This window comes from Pteronotus mesoamericanus, unplaced genomic scaffold (genome assembly GCF_021234165.1).
Source record: "Pteronotus mesoamericanus isolate MK-2021 breed Mesoamerican mustached bat unplaced genomic scaffold, CSHL_Meso_final contig_2, whole genome shotgun sequence".
Lineage (NCBI taxonomy): Eukaryota > Metazoa > Chordata > Mammalia > Chiroptera > Mormoopidae > Pteronotus > Pteronotus mesoamericanus.
Window position 1 is genome coordinate 12,948,990 of NW_026555084.1, and position 24,562 is coordinate 12,973,551.

Below are 24,562 nucleotides of genomic sequence, written 5' to 3' on the forward strand. Positions count from 1 at the left end.
TTAGCTTAAAACACCTAAGTGCACATGTACTTTTCCTTCTTTTGATGTAGTGGGAACTTGAAGTCATTTATAAAATAAATGTAAGTCCAGATTTTTTTTTGTTTTTCCCCAGTTTTTTAGTGTTGTCTCGCCTACACCTAATATTACCATATTTTCAGTGATGCATCTTTGAGCCTTTCTAAAGCATTTAACTTAGTTTCCAAAGAAATAAAACAATTTTTAACTCATATTTCACCAGTTTACTTAATTTTTAGTTGCATTGCTCAAATATAATAAAAACACAGATGTACAAGTAAGTTTGGAAACAAACAGTTGCCCCCTAGCATGCCCCCGACACTGTTGATGCGAGCAGAAGTAGATGGGCTGATCAGAGAAGAGGCTACTGACCAGGAGCTTTCGGCTCACCCGGGGTGTCAGTTGGGGTGTTTACAGAGAAAATGGAGAATGCTGGTCAGTCCAAAGACATGATGGATAGAAGTCGGTTAAGAGAGATTTCATTGCCTCTGAGTGATTGCTGGCTTGTTGACTATCCAGCCCTCTGTTAGGCTGGAAGTTTGTGAGGGCAGAGTCTCTTTCTGTTCTCTTAGCATGCCTACCCAGCACGTAGCACGGCTCTTGGCACTGAGAGGTTCAATCAGTGCCAAGTAAATGAATAAACAAGTGAGTGGACCATTTCCCTCCTTAACTGAAGACTTTTGTTTCCTCACCTGTAAAAGGATAGGCATGGACTATGGGAGCACGGTCATTTCCGGGTCCAAGTTCTGTTATTACTAACTGTATGTCTCTATACGTCAAGTTCCAACTTCTCCCATAGGTTCCACATGCACTTAGGACAGTACTTTACTACCCTTCCTCATACCCACACGCAGCACAGCCATTCCCATGGCCGCGTCACTACCTAACCTCGCTGCTGGGGCCACGTTGGTTCAGGATGACCCCACCCCCAGTGCCTCCTCCAAGACAGGTAAGGAAATGGCAAGGCTGGGGCTAGCCTACGGCGCTGGAGCTGTGGAATCTCTGCTAGATTGTTTTGGGCTGCTGTGCAGGCCTAGGGCTGCTTTGAGCATGAGTAGGAGGAGACTCTACTCTGAAGATCTGAGGTGGAATCTTGCCTTATTGGACACATTGGGCAAAATTCTCCCCACCCTGTCGCCGTGGGTTGGTCTTTTCTGGTCCCCATAGTGCTGAGGTCCGCAGAGCCAAGATCAGGTGAGAGCCTCAGGGAAAGGGGCCCACAGTGTGGTTTGGTGCAACAGTCACATCGTAATAAACATTAGCCTTTTTTCTTCAATGTATCCCTTTGCCTATTTCCCTCTCATGTGTAAGGAAAAGAGGCACAGATTGAGGATTTGGTTACCAGAATAATAACAATGGCAACAGATGATGATGATGATGGTGGTGATGGTGATGATTTTTAATATTATTAATAACTTTTGGCATATACTGAGCCCTTTGATGCTAGGAACTAGACTACACATTTTATATTCTTTACTTTTTAAATCTCTGTAACAGCTTTAGAGGGTACACACTAGTATTGTCATTGTTGTTGTTGTCATTATAATTTTCTAGAAGAACAGAGGTACCAGTAGGTGGAAGTCACAGAACGGATAATGGCAGGACAAAAATTCCAGTCTATGTCTGTTGGATCCACAATATGAATTCTTATCAATATGCTCACTTACCTTACAAAGTATCTTAACACCAGGACAGTCACTGAATAGTTAACGCACTGATTCAGCATATCATATGTGATGCAGTATGGGGAAATAAGAATCAAGTACCCCGATTTTAGGAGGAACTTTCTAATGTGATGAGGGAGAGAGACTTACAAACCACCAATAGAAACTATACATGAGGAAATGAAATAAACCCTACAGTGGAAGTACAGCATGCCCTGTACCTCAAAACAGCTATCAGGGCAGGCCTCCAAGATAAGGGTCTCTAGACCCTTAAAGGAAAAGCACATTTTCAAAAGTCCAAGGTAGAAACGCCTAACATAAGGTGTACACTTTGTGCCCCCTTCACCCATGCCAGGTGTCGCCTTCATCCACACCCTCATATCCTTTCCCATGGAGCCCAGGTACAGCCTCAGAATCCTCCTCAGCCCAGCCCCTACCCCAAATCAGATTAAAAGCATGTATGTGCTTGGCCTCCAGGGAACAGGAAAGGAAAAGCCTTAGCCTCCTCATTTTTCTCAACTTTCTACAATGTCGGTCATCACAGACATTTCCCACCTGCCTCTCCGACTGCTGACTGAAGCAGTTTAGAGTGTTTTCGAACTTCTCACCTCCCTGGCTGTCAATGGGGCTCCGAGCTGCGGGCACCCCGCATCAGCGCCCAGTGCAGTGGCAGCGTCCCGAGGATGCCTTGTGGGATCAGGGGCTGCATGTACAATGTGGGCCTGCGGGAGGGCTGATGCTTCCAGCTGCACCCAGAGGAGTGGGGCGGGGAGAGGGTGAAAGAGGGAAGGAAGTGCGTCTTTGATCTCAAAAAACCCCAAGTTTTCAGAGCGAAGGCAGAAAGGTCATGGGAAGCCATCCAGGACTCACGGGCCTGTGCGTCACCTACCCTTGGGATCCATTGCATAGGCCCACCTGCCTGCCTCTCTGCTGGAATTTGACAGATCTCTTCCTGTCTTTAGGCCTCACAGTTTTCACTGGTGAAACAGGTTCGCCTGCAGTTTCCTGCAGTTCCAACATTCTCTAATGATTTTCAGCCGCAGAGTGATACACAGGAGACAGAGGAAAGCCGGGCTATCGGGCAGACTCCTGGCTCTTGAGCCTTCGCTACTGGGTCTGAGAACACCTCACAAAGTGCGCCCTCCAGTATAGACCCTTGCCGCACAACGAAGAAGGTGGAAAGCAAAATAATAATTCAGTCTATTGGATGGACCAGAATACCAAAACAACACAAAAGCAAAAAAGCAAAACTATGATTCAAGAGTAGGCAAAGGTGCTGGCTGTGCAAGGATCTGGGGAGAGGAAAATGCAGATGCAGTGAAGGCAAATGCAAATGAATATGTAGCTACACTTAATTTTTTAAGTTATCTGATATCCAACAGAGGCTGGTTAGCCTCAGATGTTACCCAGAGGAGCTCATAATGTTCTCTGCAGTAGTAATAGTACAGATAGTAAAAGCTATCATTTACTGAGCGTTTACTAAACACTTGCATTGCTAAACACATGCATTAATTTCTTTATTTCCCACAGCAATCCCACGGAGAAGGTACTAGGGTCTCCATTCACAGACAAAGATATCAAGGTTCAACGTCACACAGACATGGCAGCTCTGGGAGTCAAAACCAGATCAGTCTGAACGTCAGCTTCATGCTTGTAGCCGTCCTGCCTTCAGAAGAGCAAACATAGACAAACAGGCTTCCTCTTTGTACCAACTCTCCTGTGACAGGAGAATTTCATCACAGCCCTTCTCCACTCGTTCCAATCCTTCAAGATCCCTCTCAAATGCCACCGTTTCTGTGAGAGCCTTAGTCAGAATCAATCCAAACCTCTCTGGGCTCCCAGCACTCTGAGCTTTTACTTCCATTAGCACACTTAGCACTTTCTGCCTCCTGTTGGAGTTAATTGAGTCTGATCCTCCCTCCGCTCTACACCCAAAGCAAGTTGTTTCGGCTTTCATTATGGCACTTAGCATCTTTCACTTATGCTGGCCATGCCTGGATTTATCTCTCACCTTTCACAGTGAGCCCTTCCCTTAGGAACGGGAGCTGTCTCAGGAACCTTCCTGTGCACCTGATGTTTAATAACGCTTTGCAACTGAGGCTGGCACACGCAGCTGGTTTCTCCCTTCTGTCTGATCTGTGGACTGCGACACTCCTCTGAGGTACTTTTCCTTGAACCCTTGCATGGTCAGGGTCATCGAGCAATGTCAGGCAGGGCCAGGGACTCCTGTGTGGGATTTTGCTCAGATAACTGAGGAGGCGGGGCAACTGACCTTTTCTCAGGTCACTATTATCCCTATGGTCCTCTCTCCTCCAATGGAGGCCTGTTCACTGTTGTGTCATCACTTACGGAAAAGGATTGCTTGTCTTACGCTGGAGTTAGTGACTTCCTTTTTCCTGGGGGAAAAAGGCTCTGATTCCAATGGAAAAAATCTGTAGAGGCTATTTTTCAAGGGAGAGAAGCTTCAAGGACCACCTGGGACACTTAGTTTCATGTGCCTATGTTCACTCCTGGCTGAATGTCTGAGTGGTTTGGAGCAGAGGGTTTGAGGGTGGACAAACGGGGTTAAACTCTGCTCTCTGTCCCTCGGGCAAGTTAATTAGTCACTCAAAAACCTTTGCTTCCTCAGCTGCATACAGAAACCGTAATTGAACCCACCCAGTGGAGCTGCTCTGAGAATTAAATGCATTTAAAATGTGTTTGTAGCATACTTCTCGGCTACTGTGGTATTTGTTACTGCACTTGTTATTATTGCGTTGTTGAGTTGTGGTTGTGGTTGTGTTTTGTAAACACATCATCTAGCTACTGAGAAACATAAGAGCAACATGCAGTTGAAAATTTCACCTCTGCAGTTAGCAGGAAATGCAAAATCACATGTAGCTTCTAGTTGGGAAACTAAGAATAGCTCCAGTTAAGTTTCTGCTTAAAAATAACTTACATGTTTTTAGGCTTTCAGAATTGAAGGTACTCTAGAGAGCATCTTTATCAATTGTGCCATTTTACAGAACACTGAAGCTCCAAGAGGGGAAATAACATCTCCAGGGTCAGTCCTTTAAAAATCCGCCAAGCTGGGGCTCTAACTCGGGTTCTCTGCCCCAATCCAGTGTGTCTCCTATTGAGTACCCCTTGGGCTATTGCCCTTTTCTTGGATTTAACCATTGTGTAGCGTTTCCGCTTTCTCCCCAGTCCCTGTGGTGGCCTGGGCATCATCCAAAGTTGCTGCTTTGCCCAGTATTGAGAAGACAACCATAACGTATCTTGGGACATGGACACACTGCTGAGATGAGTCTGTCTCTTTATGCTGACAGGTTTCCACTCCATCCGAACTGTCCCGTAGCATTATTCCTACATGAGCTAATTCTGCTAAAATTAATATGCCAATGTCTGTGTTAGTAAAGAGGGTTAAGGGTCTAGTCCTTCAAATGCTGCCCTTGAACTCAAACGCTGATGAGAATTGCACTGGTGTGCTGGGGTGAGCTTCAACAGTACAAAACATGAGGAAAAGAGGCCATATTTATTATTCTCCATACTTAGCAGAGTCAAGGCCTAGCATAGACAGTAGAGATGAGATGAAGCAAGACCTTGTGTGGAAACCACCACTCAAGGTGCAACAATTGGGAAGAAACTCTAATTCAGCCCATCTAGTAGCCCCTATTTAGGGAGCAAAGTAGGTAGTCCTTCTGCCCTAACTACGTGCCTGCTATGCTTTGCACTTTGCCACCTCCCTACTTTTGTTCACGCTGTCCCTTCTGCTTTCCTCTATTATTTAAAATTATGTAGGACTTTGGATCATTTAAAAATATTTTTATACCTGCCATTTTGCTGAATCATTATAGCAACCCACTGAGGCAAGCACTTGTTTCAAAGAAGAGACTGGGAGATCAGAGACAGGAAAGGACTTGCCCAGGGCTACAGAGCTCGTCTGTGCATTAAGGTCTTCTCCTCCAGTCTCTGGGTTCAGTGACTTTCCATATGTGAGAGTCAGCAGACCCTCCAGACTGATCCTGGGTGTGCGCACCAGATTGCCTGGGTTTGAAGCCTAGCACGCACCACTTGCTTGTGGTATGAGCCTAAGCCTGTTACTTAGTCTGTGCCTCAGTTTCTTCATATGCAGAATTGGGAATAATCATAGTCTTAAAAGAGGAGCTATTATGTGTAAAGTGCTCAGAACAATGGCTGGCAACAAAATACAGACTCAGTAAATGTTGCTATAGAAACAGTTCTGCGTCTGTTTGAATTCTCTTTTTGCCAAGGCTCATCTGAAATGCTGTAAATTGTTATTCCGACTTTTCATAAATAGATACAGTTTCTGCCTCTTTTGGACTCTGTAATCATTTGCACTTTGTTCACAGCACACCGTGTGTTCTGCTCTGCACTGGAGGTATCTGTAAACTTGTTTTTCTCGTCCTCCTCCCCGCTTGCTGGGGGCTGCTTGGGGCATCGGACAGAGCTCTGACACAGCATATCCCCTGCAGTGCCCCGTGCGGTGCTTGACCCCGAAGAGGAAAGTAGCCACCAAATCCTGGTTATACTGAATTCACGTGGAGCCAGGACTCTAGTTCCCACTAAATCCTAGTGGAAATGTCCTTCGAAATAAGCCATCCTGCACAGATGCCGGATGACCAGGCTGCTGAGAGAGTGAATGATACTGGTCTGAAGCCATGCTACATGGTAGCAGAAGTAGGAATAGAAACCAGATTGCAACACAACCAGGAGCCCTGCGCTCCACCTGAAATACTGGGCTATCTCCCTCCACGGAGTGTAGGAGAGAACAGCCCAGGTACCTGAAGATAAGAGAGGAGGATGGGACAAGCGACAGCACCCAGCTAAGCTTCAGCAGCAGTGTTGCTCAAAGAATAGAGCTGTGTTAGGTACATATATCTAGCAGCCTACTGGGGGTGAAGGACATGAATAAATGGCACAGCCAATAGGCAGTTTTTCTGGACTGACTTGTTATTTCTTTGCTGCATGAATGATCAGGAGTCCTGCAAAGGAAAAACTTCTGGGTCCTGAATGTATTACATGAAAACCTTTTAATGGTTTTCTTCCTCTTTTCATTTAACATTTACTCTAAACTGGAGTCCTCAAATCTCGGGCTCCAGAACACTTTCTTCATATTAGTATTATACACAGAAGTGCTGAGATACCCAGGGGCCCTGTATAGGGACGCCACTTCTTGTAGCTCTCCATGTGATTGTCTCATCTGCTGGCCATCAGAAAAGGTCAAGTCCTTGTTCGCCTGTGCCTCCAGAGCCTCTTTTCCACTGGCCGCTGTCAGGCTTTTTCCCCTTTGTTGAGGTTTCAGAGAACATTTAAAATGTAAAGTGAATTTGAGATAATTCTGTGCTGGTCAGCAGGACTTGACCAGAGAAGTGTTTTGATTCCTGGTACTGCCAAATGCTGTCTCCCAAGGTAAGATAAGGCAAGCCTTAAGGTGATAAGCTTTCCCATCTATCATCCCTGATGTAAATGCCTTGGGAGAGGAGGAGGGGAGAAACTGCTTCTTTATGGCTGTGTGTGGGGCTTTAAGAAAAGCTGAATAAGCAGATGCTGCCCTGGGAGGGGGGCTGCTTGTTCAGATGATGATGCCAAGGCAGCCTTTAACCACAAAGGGAGCCTCTGAAAATGGTGGCACATTGCTCGCCAGGCCATGGTTCAGGAGAGATGATCACCTGTAAAAACAGCCCTCCTGGGGAGGGAGACCCAAACAGCAAGCCACTCTGACCTTGGGACTTTGGGGGAGGTCATTGTCTTCTTTTGATCTGTATTTCCAATACATGAGTCATTTTTTAAAAAAATGTTAATGTTGAGGATAAAAAGTATAACAGTTAAAAGTGAAGGTGAGAGCGGGAGAAAAAACCACTTTTTTTGCAAAGGAAATTCCTTTGGAAGTAACTTCCAGCTCCCAACAGCCTTGAGGCACCCGTTGGTTTCCTTTTGATTAGGAGGACCAGTTTGGTGGTGGTTGTTGCTGCTGTTATTTTATTATTATTGTGTTAATTCACACACTGGTTTAATATACTGTGCAAACAATATTTGATAAGCTTTCAAAGAGCTCATACACCCATCGTACAGACACCATAAACCACCCATAAATCAAATTTGGCACTAACTTATTACCGTCTTTGCTTGAAGAGCCAGCTTCTCAATCCCTCTGATTTATATTATTTCCAAACTACTCCACAGATGAGCCATTAGCTATATTGAATACATACTTTTTGGGTGGCATTTCTAAATTTAAGTTTCCCCTGGGCATGATGGAGCTGTCATGACACATATGGATCCCATTACTTGCAAACAACGCCATTTTTCTGTCCTATCAACACCTTCCATATTGATGGAAGTAACAGAGGTAAAAATGAAAACTGAATTGGCCTATAAATTTTGAAGTTTAGTGGATTTATAAGATTGATTGTGCTTTATTGCTGTTTGTTTTTCATTGTAACACTTAATCAATGTCTTTACTTTTTAACAAAAACTTTATTCCCTTTCCCACTGAACACCCCATCAGCTCATAACATCATGAGCTGTCACTTACTACCACCTAGTAATGTATATAATAGGCCCCTGCTGATTCCGTTGAGCTGTACCTTCCTTGAAGTCAGGGACAGTCTGAGTAAGAAAGAGCCCTGCAGGCCTCTCCCTCTTGGTGCTGCGTAGTGCAGGGTCAGCAAATGCATGACACACGTAGTCTCTCCTTCTGTCCCCAAGGCAGACTTCACTGATTGATCGTGGCATTCTTTCCAGCTGAGCCCAGTCAGGCCCTCGGAGTCCTCCTCATCAGCATTCCTGGAAGCCACTACCAATTTATCAAACTTGACAGACTTGATAACACCTATTTTCTTGCCTCACCATAATGGTTAAAAGCAAGGGTTTTGGAATTGGCCCGACCTGAATTCAAATCCCAACACCACCACTTGCTTGATATGTGGCCTGGAGGACGGCTGCCCAAGCGCCCTGTGGCTCAGATTTCCCCGCTCTAAAATGACCAACCCTCTCACCCTGTGGAAGTCTGCATTGGAGCATTTCCTTCTTTGAGAAACCTCTATCTATATTGTCTGAATGTCTGAGCCTCACCTGGGCCTGTGCAAACACCCTGGACTTGCTCTTCATGCTCCTCAGTGGGGAATCAACGGGCTCATTTCTCTCAATTTTCCCTGATTGGTGTGTGAGCCCAGCAAAGGGTGTGGCCTCCTTGCTGGACTCTGAAAAATAGCTAAAGTAAGTAATGCCATCAACACATAAAAATCACTTAGAACAGTGCTAAACATATGATAAGTGCTCAATAAACATGGGTTATTTGCGTATGTGTTGTTATATTCCATCATTGTGAGTCTCAGAAGAAAGCTTAGTATGGAGCTAACTTCGACGTGTGGATGGTTTAATTTGGGATCGCTGTTACCCTGCGGCTGCCACAGGTGCCGAAGCTGTCTGTTATTTTCTAAATTTTAAGAGAGTTGCATTCCTTGAAATAGAGCCAGATTTTTCCTCCCTCATAATACCTAACATGGGGCCCTATACATAAGAGGCCTATGTTTTGAACCATGCTTACCGTTTTATAACACTGTTGTCTACCAGCCCAACCTTTGCTGACACCAGCTTCACTAGGATTTATACTAGATGCTCTTCCAGGTTACTGAAGCCCCACTATTCTCTTTTGAGTACCTGAGGCCAGTTCTCAAGAAAGAGAACGTTGTATTAGCCCTGGAGTGGGGTAGGTCTGTTAAATGAAGATTGCTGGGCCCACACCTGGAATTTCTGATTTAGTGGGCTTGGGCTTGGTAATTTGCATTTCTAACAGGTTTCCTGCTGCTGGTCCTGGACCATTCTCGGAGGACCACTAGCAGAATTTCGGAGATAAAAGAACACTTTTGTCTAGGGAAGATACAATGGGTCCTGTTTTTCAGCTCCCAGCCTCGTGATGATCTCCATCTGAAGCCTGCACACTGTACTTGCCACTAGTTCTCATTAAAGTCAAGAAAAGTTACATGTTTAAGTGTCAGCTGCAGGACCTTGCTGAAGGATGAAGGACCAAGACTTCTAAGTTTTGCAGATGGAGCTTGCAATTTTTCCTTCTTTCTCAGTTGACAGCTAGTGAAATTTCTTGATACTTTAATATCTCACAGTTAATACCATACTTTTGCAGGATACTGTGTTTTTCCAGAGTGCTTTCATCTATATTATCACATTTGATTCTTATAATAACTGCTTTAGGAAAGGCAGGCAGGGATTAGCATCTCTCTTTGAATGACAGGGCAGAGTAAAGCAGGACCCAGAATCCTCAATTTGTTGCCAGGTCCCGTTCCATGACACCACACTTTCTGATGCCAGTATCAGCTCTGCCTTTGAGCTCTCTTCATGTACTAAACCTTAATTTATTTCAGATTGTTGCAGATGCTTTAAGCTGGAAGCCATCATAAAGATACCTAGTAACCTGGAAGGTTCTTAGGATTTTGGGAATACAGATTTCATTTAGATCCTCAGGAAAGCTTTGGACTCTTTTCTCAAATAATACAGATATGTAAATATATAATATGACTTACATAAGGTTTGACTTTGTACATGGACCTCTTCAAGTCCAAGGCCATTGTGCTTTGTGACTGTGAAAGGCGCCATCCCCAGTGAATCGACTGCGGCCCTGTGGAGACTGGCCACAGACCGAGGAGCCAGAGCAGAGGCGACGTGTTCACTTTTGGGGCTGGTTGTTTGGTTGTTTTTTGTGATTTTTAACAGATAAGTAAACTGAGAGTCAAGCAATTAGATTCAGATACCACAGCCAAATAACAGCAAAATTAGACTGGGTACTAGGATGTGGAGTGAGGAAACCTTTCATTCTTAGCTTCTCCTATTTACAGGCTGTAATGCCTTACTTAACCCTTCCAAGATTCACTTTCCCTGTTTTACAAATAGGATTCAGAAAATCAAATAGTGTTTAAAAACTGTATTCTAATAGGGTGCTTTTAGTCTAAACGAAAGAAAAAATGTCAAGTGGTAACACAGCTTGTAGCACCCAACAAGTACAAATTCTCTGGCTCCCGGGCTATTTTTCTTAGTTCCAGTTCATGTGTAACAATTGAATAAATTTTTCTTTCTCTCAGGACTGGTAGGTACTATCTCAGGCTAACCAGCAGCCATATACACGCAGGCCCTCTAGGCTGTGTATATCTATATCTTTACAGATGTCATAACAATGTCATTACTTAAAACTGTGCTGAGGTGATCTGATATTACTTGTGCCACTGTTGCATGTAGAATATCAGGGACACTTGTCCCTTCTGTAAGCATAGGTACAAAAAATAGAAAAAGAAAAGTCTCAGTAAGGGAGGAAAGCTTAGACCACAGTAGTATCTGGCTCTCCCTACATTTTTCAGTGCTTATTTTAGCTTGTGTAAGATTCGTTCTTCACACCACAAAGGAACCACATTATACTTCCTAATCTACAGAGGGTAATGATTTTCACCTGAATATTTTGTTCTGTATTTGCATCTAATTCACATTTAAAGTTAAGCAGAATTTATAGGTCACTTCACTGCATACATTTTATTGTGTTTTAAACATTAAAAAACACGATTCTTGTTTTAGTTCATCATTGGAACCCTAGAATGCCAGAAATGGGAAAAAACACAGAGGCTTCATCTAACTCCCTTTTATCAGGGGTCCCCAATCTCCAGGTCGCGGACCAGTGCCAGTCCAGGTCTGTTAGGAAATGGGCCACACAGTAGGAGGTGAGCTTGAAAGTAGTGCACTCAGATCATCCCGAAACCGTCCCTCTCCCCCCAGCCACGGTCTGTGGAAAAATTGTCTTCTACGACACTGTTCCCTGGTGCCCAAAAGGTTGGGGACCGCTGCCTTATTTCTTGGGCAAGAGGTGGATACTCTGGAAGAGGGGAATGTTGACCTTGAGGAATCAAGGTCAACAGTGAGTTCAAACAGTCAGCTGTAGAGCCTACACTTGAACTTATATTTCCTGGTTCCAAATTCAGTGTTTTCAACATGTTTGTTCTGTCCTGCCTCAGAAGCGAAGCATCCAGAAGGGCCAAACAATTGTAGCGTTTTCCCACTCTCAATTTTTTCCTACTCTCATTTTGTTCTCTTTCTAAAAGGAATTTTGTGGACAGTGAGGTGAAGATACACATTCCTTTTTCCGTTTTCAGTAAGTGGCTGCTCCTGGTCTGCCTGCTGCCTTGATGAGGCTCCCCTGATGCTCACTCACCCTCACCTACACCTTCCCTGTTATCTGAGCGGCAACCTGTCTTTCTCCCCATTACCAGGGGCCACGTCATGACCTGACTACCCTTCCGGTCTCTCAGCGGACACAGCACCCATCTTTTAGAACTTCTTGAAGTGCCTTTGCAGTGGAGGCCTTGCCCACAGGAACAGTGCCCTAAATCAGCCTTTTGAAAGTGAGTAAGATCTTCAGACTCCTTGACTCTGTGTGACTGGCTTGGTGAATAAGATAACCCAAGTGTTCAAATGACTTAAATACAAATTGAGTTTGCAGGTTCCTGATTTATCTATTTCAGGATTCAACTCTCATTTTGTCTAATGACTCATCGTTGCAATGGCCCCATTCCTCCAGAATCTTGGGGAAAGTAAGCACCTTGAGTGAGACATTTCCTTTTATTAAAGAAGTTATCAGTAAAGAGGGAAAACAGTTGAAACCAAACGGCATTTCTGAGCATAGTTTTATCAAGCTATTAAGACCTGCTCCTGGCCTAAGTGAGGTCGTGGCTGTGTGTTATCTAAATCTGCACAGAGAGACAGCTGAGTGACACAGTGAGGTCATTATTCTGAAATGCGTCCATTAGTAGCCTTGTCAGGAAATAGCATCTTTGAAAAAGTAGTAAACAAATTTCTTTTGTGAGTAAATAATTTTAAATATTTTGAAGAGGAAAACCTAGTTCTATATATGACCTGGCTTTTATAAAAAGAGCTTAACATATACAACTTTACCTTGGCAGTGGTAGTGTCACAGATGGTAAGTACTTTTGGAGCTAGGCACCGTATTTTATCCTTGTCTCTATTCTCCTCAGTTTCCTGGTGCATAGAAGGCATATGCTATCTGGTTGCTGATTAATAATTATGAGCATTAGTGTAGCTGATAACTCCTTTAAGGGCTCCTGAGATGGCAGGGTATTTTATTTTTTGTTTGTTTGTTTTGGTTCCCAGACAGCTTCATACTTGGTGAGTCTACAGCCTCTGCTGAGCCCTCCTTTCTTGTCAGCGTCTGTTCCTCCCTTTGTCAGCAGCCACTGTCCACTCCTCCAGTCTCCACTCACCTGCTGTTTTTTCCTATCTGACATCTGTTGTTCAGTGACCAATGACCAAGTTCAATGACAAAGCCTGTTAAATCACTTAGCTCAGATATACGGCTTTATAGTCAGCATGCCCGCAGGGTGCAAGAGTGATGCAGTTCTTTCATCTGGCTTAGAAAACATTTTATTCTGTATTTATATACTTGATGTTTTGCAAAATTTTAAGATTGTTTGAAGCAGAAAGCTGGTGAAATGGAAATACGTGTAAGATAAAATGCATACTATCCCGTAAGTAGTAATATTCTTAATTAGAAAGTTTAAACCCTAGATTCTACCTACCAACCCCTCCGTCCTAGCCCTGCAGAAATTTCTAGTCCATCCACTTTCACTCTTTCTAAAGTGACAAAATTAAACAAAATTTCAAACCAAATACAGTATCTTTGGGATGAGAACCAATATACCAAAAACCAAATAATCTTATGTTACTTCCAGGTTGTTGCTACCTCCATCCCACACATAGATCTAGGCTCTTTTGATAATTACATAATAGGATGTGGGCATTCTAAGTTGAAGAGACAGTTTGAGGAAAATCAGAAGCCAAAAACATAGTGTGCTTGTGACGAGCGGGAGGGGTAGGTAGGCAGTTCTGCCAGCTGTTTAGGGGGGCAGGAGCAGAGTGAATCAGCAGGACTTAAAGGAAAAAAGAGAGAAAGGATGGTAAACTCAAATTACAGACATAAAGAGAACGATAAGCAATACCAATCGGCTATGGAGACCCACTGCAGGTATGAGATGAGAGGAATGGCCTACCTCTAAGTACACCTTATTTGGCTACTTTTGTAAGGTGTTATGGACTGAAAGTCAGTGGCTCACTCAAAGACAAGGAGGCCAGTTAAGGGACCATGTCTTCCTGCACACCCGCTCTCCCTGATCCCAGTTGCATGGACTGCATCACAGCTTTTTCTGTTTCTGCTTGGCGAACCTTAGGAAGCGACTAGATGGCCAGAAATAGAGGCAACGCTGGTGTCATACTTCCAAATAAAAAAAGTTGGCTATTGACACACCACTCTTCCCTAGAAAGAATGAGTGTCAGCAGCCCACATTCCCAGGGGACCCAAGGGCTGATTCACCTACTTCCTGAGAACAAAATGGCAGCCCCTGCAGAGCCTCGCTGGTACGGTGAGCAGAAAAGCCGCACATCCTGGACTCAGGCACACATTGGACTGGTCATTTTGATGTTTAGCTTTTAAAAACAGGAATGGAACACGATTTTACCATATCGCTCATTTTTTGAGTATTTGGTTCCTTGGCTCATAGGAATCTCTCTGCATTAAATGTCCACAGGCTTTCTGGTCAATGCCAGGAATCATCTTTATGCTTAAAGGCAGGACACTTTTTTATACATCTGTGCTTTTACTTAGAAGTTTCCTTCTGTCCGAAATGCCTTATTCTTCCAACGTTGCCCAATAATACTAGACAAGTAGCAGCAACGGCAGCAATGGCCAGGACAGGCACTTGGGTGTATGTAAAGAACAGGGTGTGCTGCTGACTTTGTAATGTATCACCTCATTTCATCTTTCAAACAATCCAAATTTTATCATTGCAAGGTATAGATGAGAAAGTTGAGATTCCAGAGGGGGTAAGTAACTTGCCTAGGTTCACACAATCCAGGAAACCAGAGACAGGAATCTAAATGAGTACATGCCCCCCAACTACACTTTATTTTAAAATATTTTAAATAATATTTATCTTTAGAACAGTATTACTTTACACACAGGTTGCAGTCTACAGGCTGCGGGGAGATGGGACAGAGGGACAGAAGGTTGTCTGGAGAACCCGAAGCCCTAAGCCTTGGCCGGCAGTGTCTGGTATTGCCTGGCAACACTGTCCCCTGAGAGGGTTGAGAAATGCCCCGTGCCCGACTCTGTCAGGAAGCACATCTAAGAGCCCTTGTGTTTTCTTTATTTTTATTTTTTGTTTGGAATCTCTGAAAATTGCAATGCCAACTTCAGACCTGCGTTTTAGCTCCTGGAAGAGCTAGTGAGAAGTCTTCTGCTTGCCTTGTGGCAGGGTCTCTGCTGAGGTCAAGGCCAAGAACTATACCCTCAGTAGAAAGGAAGAAATCTCCAGTAAATGTAACAGTCTCCTTGGTGATGGAAGAGCCACCTCTTCTGTCCATTGCTGTCACATACCTAACAGCAGTGGCTATGTTTTCTTTCTTGGACTGCTTCATACCTGGTTTACACATACATCTTTTTGGTCATTCTTGTAACATTTCCTTTTGGGCGTGCTCCTTGTTGAGAAACTTCCTTGTCAAGTTCCGAGGACTTAACACCATCATCTGTGAATTCTTTAATGACATATTTTGTGACCATTAGAGTAATTCCAGGGACAGTAGTAAGCTGATGAATAATTTAAAACATCTGGAAACATTCCTCTAAAGTCCTTTTTTTAACCTTGCCAGTCAGTCTTGCAATCATGGATTTTTAAGACCTGGCTTCTTGGCTATTAATTTCATGGCATCAGAACCAATGGGTCCATTCAGTTGGGCACGAATGTTCACTTCAGGTAATTCTGAGTAAAAGATTGCCTTCCATGGCTATAGCTCTTCTGCCTCCATGATAATCTGGCAGAACAAAAAGGTTTTTCTCCAAACACTTTTGTTCTTGATACAAATACCATGTATTTTGGTCAGGAAATTTTGTGGTGTTAATTTTCTTCAGATGACTTCTGCACATTTTAATAGGACTAGCTGTATATGTAGGCCTGGGCTCAGCTTTACCACAGTGGCGGACTCCAGTCATGGGCCTGAGAAGCCCACGAGCATCAGGCAGGGGCAGCGCAGAGAACCAATCACAGCAGGCCCCCAAGCAAGAGTCCCAGGCTGCCTGTGGTATGCACACAAGCCTTTGCCTCATTGATAGTTCTGGGACTGCACGTGGTGTGCCACTCATCCATAGTGACTACTATGTCCAAGCCGTGTGGCACTGTCTGTGCATCCTCCCCAACTCAACTTTTCAGAGGTCCTTTGCCCTGAAGCTTCACTTAATGCCCCCAAATGCCCTCCTTTTGAATTCTCTTGTACATTAGTTGAATTTCATCTGGTGACAATTTCTATCTAAAAGTCCTTCATTTTGTAAATAATTAATGCTAGGTACTGTAAATAATATATGCTAGGTACCGTGCTAGGATAAAATATCCTGGAGGAGCACAGGTGATTAGAGTGTGGGGTAGAAAGGATTTAAGACTAGCAGTCAGGAAAGGCTCCAAAGGGAGGATAGAGGAGGGCATAGCTAACCCGGCCATCCAGGGTTTGTGAAGCCTTTCAGGGGGAAGTGTCACTGAATCCAGGACCCAAACACCGCACAGGGTTGTGGCAGGTGAAGAATGGGAACATGTCAGACCGAGGTAAGCATATGCTCACCTGGAAATGTGGAGGAGCTTTACTTGCACTGCTCCTTCTGTCCCTGCCCCTACCCTCTTACACTGCAAACTCGTATAGTCCCATCATCCCTCTCACCCATAGTTGGTAACCTCAATATGATGAGGTGAATACATTTGGCATAGTTGGTTCCAGAGTCAAACAGAGCTGAGTTCAAATCCTAGCTCCACCACTTCCTGGCTTTGTGACTTTGGAAAAAGAAAAAAGAAATTACCATCTGTAAACCTCAATTTCTATGTCTGGAAATGATTAACAGTAATGCCATCATTTTAAGGTTGCTGTGAGTATAAGAAACAACCTAATAGTACATAGACATAGCACAGGACCTACACAAAGCAAATCCCCAATAATAGTGGCTTGTTCTGATAGTGGCAGGTTTTACTAGGTCTAGCTAGATTCTGGCCGCTCCATGACAGGAACTTGACTCACTTTCCTTGTATTCCTCATTGTGTCTTGAACTACACAGACTTAATAACAGATATTCAGTATGTGCCTACTGATGGATTTGCTGATACACATTTTCCATGAAATCATTCAACAAATATTTACTGAGTACCTACTATGAGCTTGGCACTGTTCCACTGTGTTGTGAATACAGCAGTGAGCCAAGCACACATTTGGAGCTCTTGTCCTTGAATTCTCATCACCAGTTTTAATAAAATGGATGGTTACTGACACTTTAGAATCAGGTTTGAAAAATATCATCCAAAGCATAAGAATGATCTAAATTGTTGGTGATCATAACTGTAAATCCACTTGATGTTTCTGGAGAACCTGATTCCTTATCTTAAGACCTCTTCAACCAATTCAGTGTTTTTCCATCTGCCACTGGGTCCCACCTGAATCTAAAGTTATGTTTTCCACTTCTCTCCACAATCTACATCACGGGGTCCCTCCCATAGTGCTTATCAGCAGCAGAAGGGTTTGTTGATCGGCTTTTGTTTTTCTGCTACATTCTGCTGGTACATGAGAGGCTGTCTGTTCGAATAGAAAGAGGGGTGGCTTATCAATCAAGCAATTTAGGTTTTAAGCTTAGTTTTGCTACTAATCAGTGTGGATATATTTTTCATTTATCATTTCAGTAACTATTAATGAAGTGCTTAGTAGAGGCACAACATGGCCTCGTTAAGGGTTCAGGCCTGAGAGTCAATGCCTGGGTTGGAAACTAGCTCTGCTGCTTTCCGGCTGTGTTAATCATGGGTGAGTGACCTGACCTCTCAGCTTCCTTACCTTCAAAATGGAGATCATAATCCTACCCACCTCACAGGGTAGTTGTAAGTATTAACTGAGTTAATGCATGTAAAAAAAAAAATCCTTGAACAGTGTGCCCGAAACTAGCACATTTTCAAAAAATGTCAGATGCTTTGACTTTATTGTTAATATTCATTGTTATTATCAGACTCCAGGCACTGTATATGGCACTGACAAAATAGTGGGAAAAAGAGGAAAGGTCATGGTCCTTAGAGATCTGGTTTTCTTTTTCTGTAGATCTTTTTTCTTTTTTAAGTAGATCTTTTAATAGGTGGAGAAACATTAAACAATTAAACACTCAGGTAAAGGAACACAATTGCATGTTGTGATGAGCGCCACCAAGGCGAGGAATAGGCAGGGGCGGTGGCCTAAGCAGCGCCATCCGAGTGGGGCCTAAAGAGCAGGAGGTTGAGTGGTGAAGTAGGCCTGTGCGCCTGTGTGCGAAGACCTGTCCAGCAGGAGAGGAGAGCGCCTGCCCAGACCCCGGGCAGGGACTGCAGGGCTGAGTGCTTCATGGTGCCAACTGATGGAGAGGCAGCTGACGCGGGGGCCAGGGTCCTGACTGTGCAGTGCAGGGTGGGGGCTATGGATCTTGAAAATTACCCTAAGGGCAAAGGAAAGCCATTGGTGGTATGTGATTTCCTTCTGGCATGGATTTCTCAAGAGTAAAGGAGAGGAGTATATAAAATACTCTGTTAGCCCTGCCCGGTGTGGCCGGGGCTGGGAGTCCTTCTGTAACGCGAAGAGCTGCCAGTGCGATTCCTGGTCAGGACACGTGCCTCGGTGCAGGTTCACTTCCTGGTCGGTGCGCGCATGAGAGGCAACCGATCGGTGTTTCTCTCTCTCATCGGTGTTTCTTTCCTTCTCTTTCTCTCTCCCTTTCCCCTCTCTAAAAATAAATAAAGTCTAAAATAAAATATTCTCTCAAGCCCCTTTAACATTAAAGAATATGAAATTCTATGATGGCTAACCCTAAAAAGGAGGGTTTCTGGGAAAAGTAGAAAGAAATAAGTGGAGGAAGAGAGGGAAACAAGGAAGGAGACAGGAAGGTAAGAAAGAAGAAAAGAAGCTGATGACTAAAACTTCTGTGGAGACATGGAGTCTGGAAAGGAAATGTTGAATATTCAACACAGATACAGACTTGGTACCTATTACATCTATATGCGTGTAGGTGTGTTTGACTTATGCATGTATTTGTACGTTCACTGATTTGGCAGGAATCCAAACCGGGGGAGGCCTTTGCAAGGAAGACAAATAAGACTAATGGGCTGGAAACATTGGAGAAGGGGAAAAAAATGATATGTCAATCACTTTGGTTAAATGCATGATTACTGGATATGAAGATGCGTCTGGAATAGCTCCTGCTGGAAAGCTGGAGCTCGGGAATTGAAATGCTCGCTGAGGCATGGTTCAGCGGCTCCTTTCAGGAGCTGCTGGGTGGAAATCAAACAGAATTGCATTAGGAAAGGAGTGGCTGAGAAAGTCCTCTCTGGAACAGAAATTTTTGTTGGGAGAGGAAAAAGGAGTGTAGTCCAAAAAAGAAGAACTGACTTCAAGAATGCTAATTTGTTCCAGCCTTCAGGAGCTCAGAGGAGGCGGGGCAGTCCTTGCCGTGATATTCAGATGTGGAGGTGAAAAGATGCATGCAAGGCAGTGAAAATCAAAAATAAATAAGTGTTCTTTGGCTTGGATTTCTCCTTTCCAACTGAGTAGGGCTGAATTTTAAGGATTTATGAAGGAAAAACACACACTGGTCCCACTCTGCAAACACTTTGGAATGTTAATACCATCTCTGGCTTTCAGAACTTGTTGTTACTGTGGGCCTATATGGTAGGCTATCCCATATATCTTGTGGCAGATACTGGAAAAAAATACTGATTTGAGTTATTTTAGTGCAACAGGAAGTAAAAGGAGCCACTTATGGTTTATGAAAAGTTCTTTTCTGGTAAGGAAATATCCATTTGCATTATGTCTCATTCTCTTAACTACTTCCCAGTTTGCCAGTGTTTCAATAAGCCTATGCCTGATTTGAGTTAAGAATAGCAGCTGCTGTTTAGTGGACATTTACAATATGTTTTAGGTACTTACAGACCGTTAACTAATTGAATCTTCACAATGCACTACAAGATAAATTGTAATGTTCCCATTTTACACGTGAGGAAACAGAGGCTCAGAGAGGTTAAGGAACATGCACAAAGGCACACGTTTCTGGGACTGATAAACAGATCTGATTACCAAGCTTATGTTCCCTCTGGGCCCATATTTTCTTATTTATAAAATAGGGATGGTTAATAATATCATCTTCAAATTCTCATGTTCCCCAAGCTCTCTCAGGAAGACTGCAGATTCAGCAAGTTTAGCTTTTCTGTTTGGTGTGCTTTTTTCTCCATGAGACACTCTCTCCCCTTCCATTCTCAGCACTCCAATGCATTCAAGGATTTTTCTCTTATCAGGACTTATTCTGGAATCATTCAGGCCCACATAAGAAATCAACATTTAGCAGTCATTCCTTATTTTTCTCCAGCTGGCAATCAAGGGCTCACACTATCCTATTCCAGATCATTCCAACATTATGGAGAGGCAGACAAGGCCAGCCTTTCCCTGGTTTGCAGATAAGAAGCTAAGGCTTAGAGAGGGAGAGTGGCTGGGCCAAGGTTGCACAATGAGTTAAAAGCAGAATCACAATGACAGGCTCCTGTCTCCTGAACCCAGGCCTGGGGCCCTTTCTGGGAAAGCACACCGTTTTCCTGAGCTGCCAGCTCCAGGCCCAGCAGGAAGTAGAAAGGAGCAAATGGGCAGGTGAGAGAACACTTCTCCCCTGCCAGTGCTCACTCTACCCTAGCCAAAGTTTGTCAAGTGAAAAACAGGTCCAGATCTTTCCATGTTTTCTAATAGAGAAGCCAAGAAGCTGGATTTTCATATGCAAAGCATGGTTTTTAAAAAGCCGCCTGAAGCTCTGAAATCTGTGAGAGCCAGCTCTCACACATCTGTGGCCTGGAGGCTCCACCGAGCAGGCAGTTTCCCAGTTCTGCCTTGCCGGGAATAGATGCGTTCAATGACGGCCGCAGAGATGCTGAGCTAAAAGCCCTTTGCACCGCAGCCCATTGCTCAGGAGACCCAAACTGCAATCAGTCAAACCTCAGAGAACAGTGGAGATTTTGAGTGCTGAACAATTCCAGGCCAGACAGAGATACTCCGAATGCAAATGGCTGAGAAGATTGTGCCTGTGGTGTGATAGCAAACCAGCTCTCCAGCAGAAAAAAATTGCATTAGTTTCTATGGTGTAAATATTCCTACCATAGCTAATAGATACTGATTATTTAACAGTAAGTTTGCAAATGCATGACTATTTAACAATTGGTACACTACAGTCCAGTGGTTTCAAACTGGCTGCATATCATAATCACTAGAAGCATTTTTAAAAAAATGCAGCTTCCCAGGCTCTACTCCAGATCTAACTGAGAAACTCTGTGGGTGGATCCTAGAAATTTATGTTTTCAGAAAGCTTTTTGAAATGAGCAGCAAGATTTGGAAATTCCCAGTGTAATTCCTACATTCAACTAAGAAAGAAATAGTCTTTTGAAGACAGCCTGTTTAGAACTTTAAGTAAAAGAGTGTAGAACAGAGATAAGAAACCCAGGGCGCTGAGGGGTACAAGATAAACATGTTAAATATTATTAAATAGTTGCACTAATGAAATAAATTTAATTACACATAACAGTTTTTATTTGAGTTCCTCTCTATGCCAGTCACTGTTCGAGGTACTTTATATGCACTGTTTTCTAAAATCTTCACAACAACCCTTTGAGGTGAATGTCGTTGTTATTCCCATTTTAGGATGGGGACATTGCAACACAGAAAAATTAAATACTTGCCCAAGGTCACCATGTTAATGTGAAAGAGAATCAGAATTGGAATCCAGGTGGCCTGCTCTGGAGAACCACACCCTCAGCCACAACCAGGAAAAGCGACTTCTCCCTGGAGGTAGAGATTATTTTGCATAGAGTAACTCCATTCAGAGTTTTTTCATTGAATTAGATTGAGCAAAGGACAGTTTTTTGTTTTGTTTTTAGGGTCACATACTTCTCTCTTCCCTGGGGAATTCGCAAGTCCTTGTAGGCTTCCCTCCATTCCTATGTAGGAAGACAAGGCCTACAGGTTTCCAGGTCACTGAGAGGGAGAGTTGAATTTCCACCTCATTTTTTGTGGCTTTGTGTTCACCATACTTGGAGCGCAGGAGGACACTGATCCTCCTCACACTGCAGCTGCCCTGGACATGGACTCCACACCCCGTGGGAGATGCACGCCGTCTGTTCCTAAGCCATCTCCGTTCAACACTGTCCTGGTCGCACATCATGGCTGAGACTAGAAACCAGCTCTCAGTGCAGACGTTCTGCCATGGAGGACAGTCTGGCGGCCTCTCCTCACAGGGCAGCTCTGGGCCCATTAGACATTTCAGATCTCCCATGCACACGGGCAGCTGAGTGATAACAACACTACAAACCTTTAGGAACTCTTCCCCGGAAAAATGGTTTAAAAAAACCGGACCACGCAAAGAAAACTAACCTTCATTTCCCAAGTCTATAAAGACAGATTTAGAAGACATAAACCCAGGAAGGTCAAGTAGTGCCTTACTGGAATGTTTACCTTGTACTTTGTTTTAGGAAGGATTTAAGGCAAAAATCTCAACCCCAAGTGCTGACAGTGGCTGGAATAATGTAAATGAGAAGTGACCCAACTAAAGGGGAGAAACACTGCCCAACTCCAGCCTCTTGTGGATACATCTGTCAGTTTTTCAGAAGGCATGGGACTTCTACTTGTGTTAATGAGAAACTATGTAATTTGGACCAATGGTCCCAATGAGAACAACTAGAAAAGCTGGACATCTGCTTGAAGATGAACAGGAGCTAACAGGAGAGTAAAGCATTGCAGAGCCAGAACCTGGGGCTAGAGGAAACCCAGGGAGGTGAGCCTTGTATTTGGAGCAAACTTTTCCCCTGGACATATTTACCAATTCTAGAGGAAACAGCTAAATTGAGAGGAAGCAAGAATACGAATTTGGGGATTAGAGCTCGGGACCAAACAGTGGTGGCAGTGAAAAGAGGCTATTAAATGATCACTCTGGTTTAATTCAAGAAGAGCTGCCCAACAAGAGTTAAGGATGAACTGGAAATGGGTGGTGATGCCAAGTCTCTGAAACTAGACCAGAATGATAACAGAGTACTGGTACAACAAGGCAAATATTGATGGTGGGGCGGGGGGGGATAACATTACCCTAGGCCTCAAATTATTCTACAAAAAAAATCTGCAAATACAATGTCCAGAATATAATAAAAATAACCAGTTGTACCAGAAGATAAAATAATATAAATAAAAAGGAACAGAAAGAAAGAAAAAAAAATAGGTATAAACCCATAGGAACTCAAACTATTAATCAGACATTTTATAATCAAGTATGCTTACTATCTCTTGAGAAGATACAAGGCTGATGATTCCAGCTGACTATTGAAAAACCATTTAAAACAATCAAGAGAAAATTTCAAACTTGAAAATTACAAAGACTAACATCAAGAATTTAATAGGCATAATGACAGACTGGGTGCAAATTAAAAGAGAATTAGTAAACCTCAAGATATATCAAATGAAAACAGGGTTAAAGCAGAGAAAGAGAGACGGATGGAACATACAGAAAAGAATGTGGAAGATAGAGGCTACAGTGGAAAACCCTAACATACGTATAAATAAATGTCATAAGAAAAAAAAGTAAGAAGAGGATACAGAAATGATGTCTGAAGAGATAATGGCCAGGAGCTTTTCAAATCTCATAAAAAACATGAAGACCCAAATTCAAGAAGTTCAGTGTATCCAAAGCATGTTAAATAAAAGAAATCACATGTAAGCACACGCAATGAAATTGCTGAAAACCAGAGGCAAAGAGAAACTCTTAAAATTATCCAGAATGAAGGAGGGGTGGGAGTCGGATCACTGCAAAGGTCATCGATAGGACCGACAGCTGACTCTCCACAAGGAACAACTCAATTATATCTTTGAAGTGCTAAAAGAAGATAATTACAAATATAGACTCTATTTCCAACACAATTTTTTAAGAGAAAATGTGAAAGAGACATTTTCATACAAATAAAAGGAAATGTATTTGTCAGCAACAGACTCACACTTATGAAATACTAAAGAATATTATTCATGTAGAAGAAAAGTTATTCCAGATGGAATCTGAGAAATGCAGAGTGACATAAAAAAGAATAAAATTATAAATATACAGGCAAATATAAATATGGATTGAATAAAACAACAGCAACAATAATGATATATTGTTGAGTTTGAAAGTACAAAAATTATACAACAATATGCATGTACATTGGAAGGGAAAAAAAATCTGAAATGTTTTAGCAGGGGTGTCCCACCTTTTGGCATCTCTGGGCCACACTGGAAGAAGAAGAGTTGTCTTGGGCCAAACATTACATACTCTGCGGCACATAATCTCAAGAAAGTCTCATAATGTTTTAAGTAAATTTACAATTTTGTGTTGGGCCACATTCACGGCCATCCTGGGCTGCATGCGGCCCGCAGGCCACAGGTTGGACACCCCTGGAAGGTCTTTGCACTGTCTCGGAAGAGGGTATAAGGGCCAGTCAATAATAATGTTTCATTAAGAATGAATGATGTAATCTCTAGTGAAACTACTGAAAGAAGTTAATGTTGTCTAATTTACAAAGTAATAGGGGAGGAAAAAGTAAAAAGTTTGTAAGTCTGAAAAAAATCAAGGAACAAATAATGCAGTTAAACTTATGTTTAGAGGGGTATGTAAAGCTTTAAAAATGCATATATTAAAAATTATATGAAAGCATAAAAAAAAAAGTGAACAAAGTATGCATTTCAAGAGGTTTGAAAAAACCCTACAAACTAAACATGAAGAA

At 43.1% G+C, this 24,562-nt stretch overlaps 1 protein-coding gene and 1 pseudogene across 2 annotated transcripts in view; both read right to left on the minus strand.

Moving 5' to 3' along the window:
* GRIA1 (glutamate ionotropic receptor AMPA type subunit 1) overlaps positions 1-24,562 on the minus strand; it is a 277,064-nt gene that overhangs the window by 148,371 nt on the left and 104,131 nt on the right. The window lies entirely within an intron of this gene.
* On the minus strand, positions 14,720-15,554 carry LOC129066733 (adenosine deaminase-like protein; annotated as a pseudogene).